Source organism: Oncorhynchus gorbuscha, linkage group LG24 (genome assembly GCF_021184085.1).
Source record: "Oncorhynchus gorbuscha isolate QuinsamMale2020 ecotype Even-year linkage group LG24, OgorEven_v1.0, whole genome shotgun sequence".
NCBI lineage: Eukaryota > Metazoa > Chordata > Actinopteri > Salmoniformes > Salmonidae > Oncorhynchus > Oncorhynchus gorbuscha.
Genome location: NC_060196.1, coordinates 30,572,245 through 30,585,126, shown reverse-complemented (window position 1 = coordinate 30,585,126; position 12,882 = coordinate 30,572,245). Strand labels below are relative to the sequence as shown.

At 39.5% G+C, this 12,882-nt stretch overlaps 1 pseudogene; it reads right to left on the bottom strand.

Annotated features, from left to right (window-relative positions):
- Nucleotides 1-448: 448 nt before the first annotated feature.
- Nucleotides 449-10,663, bottom strand: LOC124012002 (annotated as a pseudogene).
- Nucleotides 10,664-12,882: the final 2,219 nt, after the last annotated feature.

Here is a 12,882-nt window from a genome sequence, read left to right as displayed (position 1 = left end):
GCTATAAGCGCAGCAATGAGCACACGGCAGTAGGCTATAAGCGCAGCAATGAGCACACGGCAGTAGGCTATAAGCGCAGCAATGAGCACACGGCAAAAGGCTATAAGCGCAGCAATGAGCACACGGCAGTAGGCTATAAGCGCAGCAATGAGCACACGGCAGTAGGCTATAAGCGCAGCAATGAGCACACGGCAGTAGGCTATAAGCGCAGCAATGAGCACACGGCAGTAGGCTATAAGCGCAGCAATAAGCACACGGCAGTAGGCTATAAGCGCAGCAATAAGCACACGGCAGTAGGCTATGAGTGCAAATGTTCCATTAGCAGGAGAACGCCATTCTCAAAAGTGACCACAAATGTGATTATGCATGAAATGCTTTTTTGTTTATAAAGGTGCATTTTTATGGTAAAAATTATCTTCCCCAAACTTCAAACTCACACGATGTGAAGACCAAGGAGCTCTCCAAACAGGTCAGAGACAAAGTTGTGGAGAAGTACAGATCAGGGTTGGGTTATAAAAAAATTGAACATCCCATGGAGCACCATTAAATCTGTTATTAAAAAATGTAAATAATATGGCACCTCAACAAACCTGCCAATAGAGGGATGCCCACCAAAACTCACAGCCCAGGCAAGGAGGGCATAAATCAGAGAGGCAACAATGAGACTAAAGATAACCCTGAAGGAGCTGCAAAGCTCCACAGTGTAGATTGGAGTATCTGTCCATCGGACCAGTTTAAACCGTACACTCCACAGAGCTGGGTTTTACAGAAGTGGCCAGAAAAAAGACATTGCTTAAAGTGTTCGTCAAGACATGTGGGAGACTCCCCAAACATATGGAAGAAGGTACTCTGGTCAGATGAGACTAAAATTGAGTTTTTCAGCCATCAAGATAAACGCTATGTCTGGCACAAACTCAACATCCCGAGATGAATAGCTATGCACACTCAAATGTTCCGTTTTTTTGTCTTATTTCTTGCTTGTTTCACAAAAAAATATTTTATCTTCAAAGTTGTAAGGCAACAAAATAGGAATAATGTCAAGGGGGTGAATACTTTCGCAAGCCACTGTATATCACTCAAGAATAGTCTGATGGGTGACAATATTAGCCTATCACTGATAGGCTAAAATTGTGACCCATCAGACTATTCTTGATTTAATCTCGTCTTTACATACTAAATAGTTTGCGTGTGAAATTTGTTTTGATTTAGAATGGACCGTTATCATGAACCTGTATGGAAACAGGGGCAGCTGGAATAAATACATCAGTAGACTATACTCCTGTTTTAAAGAGAAGCAATGTGCTTATAATACTAGGATAGTTGACAAATAAAATATAGTAGGCCTAGCATATGGAAAGCTGATGGAATCCTATTTTTTATAATGACCATCATGCTGTTTTCTCACGCAATTGCATAGCCTATAGAAATATTTGAGCAACATGAGCTCATGGGCTCTCATGAAGTGTTTGATTAGATTTTTGATTAGATTTGCATTAATCTCAGAGTGATTAAAGGGACAATAGGGTTAGCCAGTTTGGTAGGCTACTAATGACCATCAGCAGCATCAGAGCTTGGAGAAGTCTAATTAGCGGGACTAAACGGTCATGTGGAATTTGACTGCCGTCATGACTCGTGGCCACACCGAAACAGCTCTAGCCATACTATAAAATTATGAAATGAATTGACTGTCCTTCATGGTCCGGTCAGGAGGTTTGGCCACCAACGGTCATCTAGCCACCTGCACATAAATAGACAACATGGAAAAGATGTGCATTATTAGACTGAACACATACATTACAGTGCAATGTTGTAAAATATCACCCATGACAATAATTGACATGACTCAGCTCTAATTACAAATGGATGGTGTCAAATACCAACTATGGTTTTGCGACACATTTGGGCTTCTGAGTGGTGCAGCGGTTTAAGGCACTGCATCTGAGTGCTAGACGCGTCACTACAGACCCTGGTTTGATTCCAGGCTGTATCACAACAGGCCGTGATTGTGAGTCCCATAAGGGGGCGAACAATTGGCCCAGCATCGTCCGGATTAGGGTTTGGCCGGGCTAGGCCGTCATTATAAATAAGAATTTGTTCTTAACTGACTTGCCTAGTTAAATAAAGGTTGAATTTAAAAAATTATTAAATTAACCAACCAGTGGTATGGATCTTTAACTTTGTCTTTTGGTGATAATAAGTGTTATCTGTGACATTTTGAAAGTGATATTCTTTATGTTCTTAACTGTCTATTTATTGATAAATGCAAACTTTGTAAGATCAAGGGAAATGTATTTATTACATTCAAGTAACCAATTCTAAGTGCCAAACCAAAGCAGCATATAATTCACACTCGTTTTATGCCATCGCCATAATTACTCGTTAGGAAATTATTTTGGTAATAAACAAGCGACATTTCAATATTAGAGGAAACCAGAAGAACCCTATAAGACTCGAGTTGGATATCACTGAATCATTCAACCATCCAAATTGCAAGTTGAAGAAGAGGTGGCAGAAGGGTTGATATCAATCTAGACTTACTTTCCTGAGGCAGCATTGACTTCTTAACGTCCTCCTCACTGCCTCTGTCTGAGGACCCTGCAATCTGGCTGCCTTGATCTGAAATAGTGGCAGAGGGAAACAGTCTTTCTACAGTCTCAAAAGTAATTGGAAAACAAATACAATCTAATTCTCCGATTGATATTAAGTATGACACATGACTGTAAGTCGCTTTGGATAAAAGCGTCTGCTTAATGTATTTTATTATTTATTATGGGTCAACGGATATTAGATTACCAGAGTCTGATGAGGTTCTGCTTTCATCATCCGTGGCTAATAAAAGGGAGAAAACAGTCACTCATTTCATTCCAGATATTACAAAAATATCTGTTTCAGTAAAGTAAAGTTTCAGTACAAGAAGATCATGTTGTAGTAGGAGTTGAATGAATGACTAAAGTGTTTCAGACTTGTTCAGAATAAATGGGATCTTATTCAAAACCCAAAGGTAAATCTAAACAGTATTGGTTATTACATTGAACACCTTTTTAAGTTTGATGGCCAGATTGTTGTTCCGATATTAAAGCATCATATTGTCCTTATAACTAATGTCAAAAGTATGTTATATGTAACAATCAACCATTATGTTGATAAATGACATGTACAGTGCATTCGGAAAGTATTCAGACCCCTTCCCCTTTTACAACATTTTGTTACGTTTCAGCCTTATTATGAAATTGATCAAATAAAATAAAAATCTCATCAATCTACACACAATACCCCATAATGAAAAAGCGATATTTTTTATCTTTATAAATTAGCTAAAAATATAACAGAAATACCTTATTTACCCAAGTATTCAGACCCTTTGCTATAAGAATTGAAATAGAGCTCAGGTGCATCTAATTTCCATTAATCATCCTTGAGATGTTTCTACAACTTGATTGGAGTCCACCTGTGGTAAATTCAATTGATTGGACATGATTTGGAAAGGCACACGCCTGTCTATATAAGGTCCCACAGGTGACATGTCCGAGCAAAAACCAAGCCATGAGGTCAAAGGAATTGTCCTGGGGAAGGGTACCAAAAAAATGTCTGCTTTATAGAAGGTCTCCAAGAACAGTTGCCTCCAGGAGGTGACCAAGAACCTAATGGTCACTCTGACAGAGCTCCAGAGATCCAATGTGGAGATGCGAGAACCTTCCAGAAGGACAACCACACTCTACCAATCAGGCCTTTATGGTAGTGGCCAGATGGAAGCCACTCCTCAGTAAAAGGACATGACAGCTTGCTTGGAGTTTGCCAAAAGGCACTTAAAGGGCTCTGACCATGAGGCAAGATACTCTGCTCTGATGAACCAAGATTGAACTCTTTGGCCTGAATGCCAAGTGTCACGTCGGGAGGAAACCTTGCACCATCCCTACGGTGAAGCATGGTGGTGGCAGCATCATCATGCTGTGGGGAGGATTTTCAGCGGCAGGGACTGGGAGACGAGACAAAACTGAGGGAAAGATGAGCGGAGCAAAGTACAGGACCTCAGACTGGGGCAAAGGTTCACGTTCCAACAGGCCAACGTCCCCAAGCACACAGCCAAGACAACGCAGGAGTGGCTTTGGGACAAGTCTCTGAATGTCCTTGAGTGACCCAGCAGGAGCCCAGACTTGAACCTGATCAAACATCTCTGGAGACATGAAAACAACTATGCATCGACGCTCCCCATCCAACCTGACAGTGCTTAAGAGGATCTGCCGAGAAAAACCAAATACCGGTGTGCCAGGCTTGTAGCGTCATACCCAAGAAGACTCGAGGCTGTAATCGCTGCCAAAGGTGTTTCAACAAAGTACTGAGTAAAGGGTTTGAATACTTGTGTAAATGTCTTATTTCAGTTTCACATATCCATCATTTGCAAAACATGTCTAAACCCATTTTTGCTTTGTCCTTATGGGGTATTGTGTTGTTGGGTTTAGAGAATATGAAATACAGGTATACTAATTCATGTCACTGATGGAGCGCTAAGGTTATGAGGGTCTACACACCCAAAGTGGGGTATGAATACCACCACGGGGGAAGTCATGTCTGTGTCTGAATTATAGCTGTATCGACCCTTGGGAAGAATGAACCTTGGCTAAGCTTCTCTAGTGACGGAGTTATTTACTCTGAAAATTAGAACATGACAGTGTACAGATTGAAGAGGGGGAAGAAACAATGTAATCCATTTTAGAATAAGGCTGTAACAAAACAAAATGTTGAAAAAGCCAAGGGGTCTGAATACTTTCCCAAGTATGCTGTATACAGACAAAAGGAGAGGCTGTGATAATAACCTCTAGTTCTCAAGCCTGGAATCACTTTGATGTGTAAAGAGAAAAATACATAGAAATGTTATAATGCATATGGATTTAGGCCGTAGTTCCCACCTTTCATAGCAGTACCGTTGATTCATCTTTTCTTAACATTTAACAAAAACAAAAACAATTGAATTGATATAAATCAAGACCTACCAATTGTCCCGCTTTTGTGCAGAACAAACAGGACCACCGGAATCAAGATCAGAACTACAATAATGGCGATGACTGTCCCAATGACTACAGCACCGAAACTACTGCAATCACAACATATTCCATCTGCAAAACAAAAGGCAGAGTATTTATAAAAAGCAACAATATGTAACCAGAAGCTAACATCAGTTTTGTTCCTGCCTCACTTGCAAAGCTGTCAGTATGCGGTTCAGTTCAAATTAAGATGGTTTAGTGTTATTGACACAGGAAACAATAAACACTAAACCAAATTAGCCATACTTTACCCCATTTTCCCACAATTGGCTTCTTCAAAGTTCTATGGTCGACATAACATTCATAAGTTTCCTTATCTGCCTCTGGGATCTGCACACTCATCCTGATCTGGTAAGTGTCATCATCATTGGGTAGGACTCCTGTAGACTGCACTCCATCACGTTCGGTCAATGGAACACCATTCTTCTTAATATGCATTTCTACATCTTTGGGATAGAAACCTGTGGCCATGCAGATGAGTCGGACATGTCCTGCAGTTTTGGCCTTTTTAGCAAATACATAGACCCTTGGAGGGGCTAAAGAGGGAATAAATGGAGAACATTAATATTATTTCTGATCTCACATGTACAAATGGTCGTTTTTGTTAACCATTTGTTAGGCTATACTATTTAAGTACTCACAATCAGCCCTACTGAATTCTTTGTCCTCATATTTCATGAATTTGGAAAGCCAGTCCACACACTCCTTCTCCAGGTAGCCCTTGGTGTACTGGTTGAGGATCTGGACCCCGTCCCACTTCTTCTTAGTCGGCTGAGCTTGAAGAACTGGGGCCACCCACTGCATATTGGCATCATCAAAGGCCAGGAAGTCGTCACCATCGTAGCTGTACTGGTCTGTGCCCTTTATGAATTTCAATGTGTCGTCACTCTGTCGGTCAATCTCACAGCCATGTTTCCACTGAAGGATATGCACATCTGAGAGGCAAAACAAATGAAAAAGACGGTCAATGATGACAATATACATGGGTAACTAATGACCTACAATTTTAAAAGATTAACGGTGAGCGTAGGACAAATTGCAGGTGATCCCTCACCAGTGTTGTTGTGCATCATGCGCTTCATCAAGATATCGACATTAACTTTGAACCACTGCTCCTTGCTCTTGCGTGACTGAGTGCCTTTATCCCAGTAGTCTGCTGGCAGCTTCTCCCTCATCCAGTCCTGTTTGGGAATCTTCTTCTTTGCCACACTGTCATAGTAATCAATCTGTTTGTCATTCATCAGACCCATGGCAGTGAACTCATGGATACCAGGCAATTCTAGTGGCTTTGACAGGGCAGTGTAGATGTAATTCAGGGAGTAGATGTCTGTAGGGAAAACATTTAGACATGGAGATAATTTGTCTGAATCTGCCTTCTCTCCATGTTACTCAGACTATGCTGTAAAACATTAATAGGAAATTACTGTATGCCAAATATTTCTCTGTCATACTGTAGGTCTGTAATGGCCAACAAAACAATGTATTCAATTAATAATGTCAAAGAGGCTCTGCATTAGGTTGTCTAAATGGTAGGTGACATAAAATAACAAATAAGCCCACACTAGAGTGCTTTAGTGAGAAGTGGGACACATTCTGCAACTTAGAAATCAATCTATTTCCTATTAATATATTAAAGGGATACTTCTGGATTTTGGCAATGAGGCCCTTTATCTACTTCCCCAGTCAGATGAACTCATGGATACCAGCTGTATGTCTATGTGTCCAGTATTAAAGAAGTTACAGGTAGTTTCACAAGCCAATTTCTAACTAGTGTTAGTGCAATGACTAAAAGGCTATGGGTACAGCTAGTTAGCGTTGGCTCCAGAAAGTACCTCTTAACTTCCATCATACTGGACGCAGATACCTAAAAATGGTCTCCACGAGTTCATCTGACTCTGGGGAAGTAGATCAAGGGCTTCATTGATAAAATCCTGAACTATCCCTTTAACACAACTCAAGTAGTTTGGACCTCTTGGTGTAATGATTAAGGTGTTGGCTTGACAGCTGCTAGATCCAGGTTTGAGTCCCGGTCGGGGCTATCCTCCGGATTCACTACCATATCAAGAAAATTCTCTTTCCTTTGTTCGTGTATTGTTCTTTGTTTGTATATTGTATTTTAAATGTGTGACTGTCCTTGTGTATAAGTGTTTTTTTATTTATAATTTTTTATTAACAAATAACAAACAAAAGAGGAATAGTCACATGCAAATAAGCATACATAAACTATTTACATTTCCAGGAATCCTAAACAAACAAATCATTAATAATACAAGTTAATTGCCTTTTTGTTTTTCATTTTAGTTAAAGTAGTGCCGTATTGTTTAAATTAATTTATAAAGTGAAATAAGTTAGGTTTTGAATTAGACCATTTGCATTTGTGAATATGAAATTGACCTAGTATTATTAGCAGTTTAATTACATATACTACATCTTTATCTACATCAAAATACCTAAAATAAATCATTATAGCAAAACCATGAAATAGTACAAGTCCTATTTTTTTTGTAACAAAATTCTGTATGGCAAATTCTACTATAAAAACAGGCAAAAAAACAAATGCTAAATGGTCTCCTCCATTCCACAGAAATCACATTTATAGTCAATATTCAGTTTGAATCTTGCCAAAACATGTTTCACAGGATAGATTTTATGCAACATTTTAAATGAAACTTCCTTCACCTTGTTACTGATACAATATTTGTTAGCAATTTTCCATGATTTCCCCAATTGCATTTCACCATAGATATTTGACCAAAAGAATCTTGTTGAGAGAATTGTAGTATCAAACAATATTCCTAATCTGTTTATATTCATCTTTGATGTTAATATTGCCAATGAATATATTCATGTAAATCTGTTACTTACATCAACCACAGAGGAATTTAAAAGAGATATTTTAAACTTATCAAGAAATTCCACGTATGAGAGTAGATATCCATCCTCATTCAGTAACTGACCAACCAAAATCATTTTATTTTCAAAACTGTTACGAAAAAGACGTATTTTTTTAATCGTATATCTTTGTTGTTCCATGTAAAGTATCTGTGAGGGGAAAAATTGTGATTATACGCTAACATCCAAGCTACATTTGCCTGCTTTTGGAATTTGGCCAACTGTTCTGGGATTTTATCAACATCTAAATTACACTGAAGCAAAAATTCGAAACCACCAACAGAGTCAAATAAATACTTAGGGAAGACATTCCAAATACTGTTCTTAACATACTTCAGAATCAAATTTATTTTAAAAGTATTATTTAGAGTATTGAAATCTAAAAACCACAAGACGTCCTTGTTCTTGGGTATTAGTGAGAATATATTTTCGTAGATAGTGAGGCTTGTTCCTCCAAATAAAAATTATAAAGAATCTCATCTAAGTCCTTTAAAATTTTAGGGGATAATTCAAGTAATGACGAGACATACACCGATCTGGATAAGCTTTCATCTTTGGAAAATAAAACACGACCGTATAACGAAACATCTCTAAGCAACCAGAGGTTCAATTTCTTTGTTTTCTCAATAATGGGCTTAAAGTTTAATTCACTCCTTTTGTTTTTCATCCTTGCATATAACAATTCCAAGATAAGTCACCTTATCTTTAACTGGGATACCATATACTTCCTGTAAAACACAATCCTTGAGTGGAAATATTATTTTGAAACACGCAATTAAGGAAAAGTCTTCAATACAGGAAACTGCATTATAAACCTCATTCCTGTTTCTTAAAAGTATGGTGTTATCAGCCAGTTGACATAGTATACATTTATTGCCAAGTGCTGAAACACCTTAAATTCCGTGAATTTCCCTCCCATTAACAAAGCCTTGGCTCCCGCAAAGTTTGCACTTTTCCCTTCCTTGCTCTCTCAATCATCCGCCACCGACTATTTCGAGCTTCTTTGTCAAATGCTGTCAGATCCTTCTTGAGCCTCAGTTTGTTAATTTTTAAAGTCATTTTTCTTTGCACTTTTCCATGTCATATCCCTCGCTGTCCTGGAGATGAATCTCATGATCACTGGTCGTGGTGGCTGGTTGTTTTCCCCATCTCAGCCTACCCAGGCGGTGCACTGCAACCAGAACCTGCAACATTTCGCTCCTCCTCCGGGACTATTTCCCTGCAAATGTCCTTCACTCTTGCGTTGATGTTCTCTTCAGATATTTCTGCGATTCTATAAATTCGAAGATTCCATCTCCGACCATACCGGTCATTCTCGTTTACCTTTGACTCCATTTCAGTGAGTTTCTTCTCCTGCTTTGCATCCTGAATTTTCAATGTTGCGTTCTGCTGCTTCAGAGTTTACTTACTCAGCATTGAAATCAATCGTCTTCAGGTTAACATTACTGATAGTGTTCTTTTTTCACCAAATCCATGTCATGTTTGATTTTAGATGTGAGGATGCAGACAGTTGTCCTGTAGCTGGCTCATTGATGGTTAACCTCTCAGCTTCTTTGGAAGTTGCTCCTAGGTTGGGGTATTCGGGTATGATTCACATTCACCCCCTTTTTTTTACACTGCAAGCATATGAGTTTCAACAATGCCTCTTTTCAGGCTAACTACACACGCTAAAACTTATATCTAGCATGTTCGTTAGAAATCGTCAAATATATTTCAATGGCTTGATTAATTACAAAATTATTCAAAATAGCTACATTGTATGGTTAGATATGATTTGTGAAAAAACAAATTGCAACTGCAGTCTAAAACTACAAACTTTGTGAGAAAACCCTAAAATTGTTCCTCAGCTAGAAATGTCACACCCTCTCATGCCACCATCTTGAGCGCCCCCAAATTAAGTGTATAAGGGTTTTGTTAGTTGTCAAGTTGTTTTTTGTGGACCCCAGGAAGAGTAGCTGCTGCTAAACAAAGACAAATGTGTAAAAGTAGTAGTCATTATCAGTATAATTGCTAACACATTACAAACAAACTAATTTGTGCATGTGCTACTTTCTGATTTAAAAAAGACCTAGATAATGCTATGCCTTGTTGGTCTAAGCAAAGTAAAAAAAGCTCATTAATGTATGTAATGTTTCCTTACAAATGCGTGTTGTTATTGCACCGTTCCTGGCCTGTAAGTGCGCAATAGCTTTCCAGTAACCGTTACAAAAAAATGGAGAAACGCGCATAAAGGTCGACTACAAATACTACAATGCAATTACAACAAGTTGACTATTATGCTAATATACCACAGCAGTATATATGGTAAGCGATTTTTAAAAGTAATATTTGTATCATTTTGCCACGCCTGGCTGTAAACGTTTACTTTCACTTTCGATATCGAGTACACAACTTACCGCTTTGGCTCAGGCAAATACATAAAAATAAAAAAAAACATCAAATTAGGTCTATACATCTTGTTAATTAAACTACAGCCGTTTCAGCTATATCCCCATAGTATGTTGATGGAAAGCTCCTTTAAAAATGTTGCGTTCCTTGCACTTTGAGGAGTATTTCTAGCCAATAGATGGGTCGTTTACGAACGAGTCGGCTCTTAAAGCTGTCTCTTGTATGTGAACGTTTGGAGCCGACTCCCGTATCAGAACAGCCGAATCTATTTATAAAACTTTTAAAGTATGAATAATCAAAAGATTCAAATGAATATTGTTACGAATCCCTTTTGGCCCGACAGTCTAGGGGAGATGGTAACGAGACCCGTAACATAACTCATGCAAATTGTAATAGTGAAAAAGTGAAAACGAAACCACAGACAACTAAATTACCGTCAAACATGGTTTATTAGAAAAAACACCATAATGGGTGGGTGGAGCAGAGAAAGGGGCTGAGCTGGACGCAAGGAAAGAAACAATAAGCATCCAAAACACTCCTAAGCTAGACTTGCCTATTTCAACAAAAGCTAACTAACCAAAAATACAGTGGGTGGTCCACCCAGTTCTAACTAGTGTTTTTAACAAAGTTCACCTATGGGTAGTGTATTTTTTGGTTCCTCTTTTCCCACCAGCAAACAAACACCACAACCAAAAACAACACTCACAGGTGAGGACAAAGTGATATGGAGATGCTCAAACAAAAGAGAGGTCAATACATAAAGAGCGATAGTAGGAGAGGGTGTAACAGCACAATCTACAGACATATGGCATCTACAGACATATGGCATCTACAGACATATGGCATCTACAGACATATGGCATCTACAGACATATGGCATCTACAGACATATGGCATCTACAGACATATGGCATCTACAGACATATGGCATCTACAGATAGATTGAGCTCTAGAGCAACAACTGACAGGGTTTTTAAACCAAGGGAAAGGAACTGTGATTGGGTAGGAAACAGGAGGAGGTGTGTCTTCTGATTGATGATTGATTGGTGACTGATTGGGGAGTGATGATTTTCACCTGTGAGGGGAGAAGGAGAGAAAAGAACACAGGACACATACACACACCCACAGGATACCTGTATCCGTAACAAATATAATGAACTAATTCAAAGAACGGAAAAATAAATAAAATAATATAGGCCTAAATGCTCAAGTCACACATTCGTTCTGACTGTCTGCTCAGACTGACAGCTGTTGTTCCTGTCAATCAGACAAGCAGTGTCAACCAATGAACCAAAGATGTGTGAGGGAGGGCTCACTCACAGTCACACACTTAGCAGCCAAAGAGAGAGAGGAAGGACAGCTGTGAAAACAACAGCTGGAAAATGAGTCAGAAGCATAGTAGCATTTGGATGCATTTTAATAACGTAGACAATGTTAAAGCACAGTGTAAAATTTGCCAACACAAAATCTTATATTAAGCCGGTTCTACGCACAACCTACACCGGCATATGCAAACTGTGCACCCAACTGTGAAGCTAGCTGTAGTGGAGCTTCGAGAAACTAGCGGGCCTGCTAGTGATAGTGGTGGAGCCAGCACCTCCACACCTGGAGAAGAATCCACTCACTCAAATAGGCCTACTCCGCGACCCACAGCAACGCAGTCTTCTATGGACCAGATTATGCCAAAGTCTATGTTTGTAGCAAAACAAGGCCAAATTGATATTGCATTGGCTAAAATGATTGCCACCGATTTTCAGCCATTTTCGATCGTGGAGGACAGAGGTTTATAGAAATTAAAGCAATAGTCTAAATCCACTGCACACAATTCCAAGCAGGAAAACCCTTTCAAAATCACTTATTCCACAACTGTATGAGAGCACACAGGCTTCAGTGCGGGAAGAGTCCAAAAGCTACTGCAGTTTGCCTTACCACTGACTGCTGGACATCAAGGGTAACCACTTCTTACATGTTGCATGTCACTTCATTGAAGATTTGTCGATGTCTAGCTGTTTTCTGGACTGCTTTGAGTTCAGTGACAGACACACCTCAGAGAACTCTGCAGAGGAACTGTTGAGAGTGGCCAGAGAATGGCAAGTAGATGGAAAAGTGGTCTGTTGTGTTAGCGACAATGCAGCTAACCTAACCAAATGTTAAAATGGACCCATCATCCATGTCTTGCCCACACAATCAACCTGATTGTAATAGATGCTCTGAAGGTGATGAAGCCCACTGTGGACAAAGTGAAAGCGGCTGTGGATTACTTCCACAGGAGCACAGTAGGTGCTGAAAACTAAAGTCTACACATCGCCAGATGTGGATGCCTGAGCTGAGGCCTAAACAGGACTGCACTACAAGGTGGAATTCAACATTTTATATGTTGATGCGGTTTCTTGAGTCAAAGGATGCCGTCATCTCTACCCTGGCCAATGTCAATGCACCTGTTGATGCTCTGACCCAAGAGGAATGGGAGGTGGTGGTGGAGGAGTTGTGCAGAGTCCTGGAACCCTTTGAGCAGGTCACTGTGGAGGTCAGTGGAGGGAGGTACAGTAAGCAGTTATTA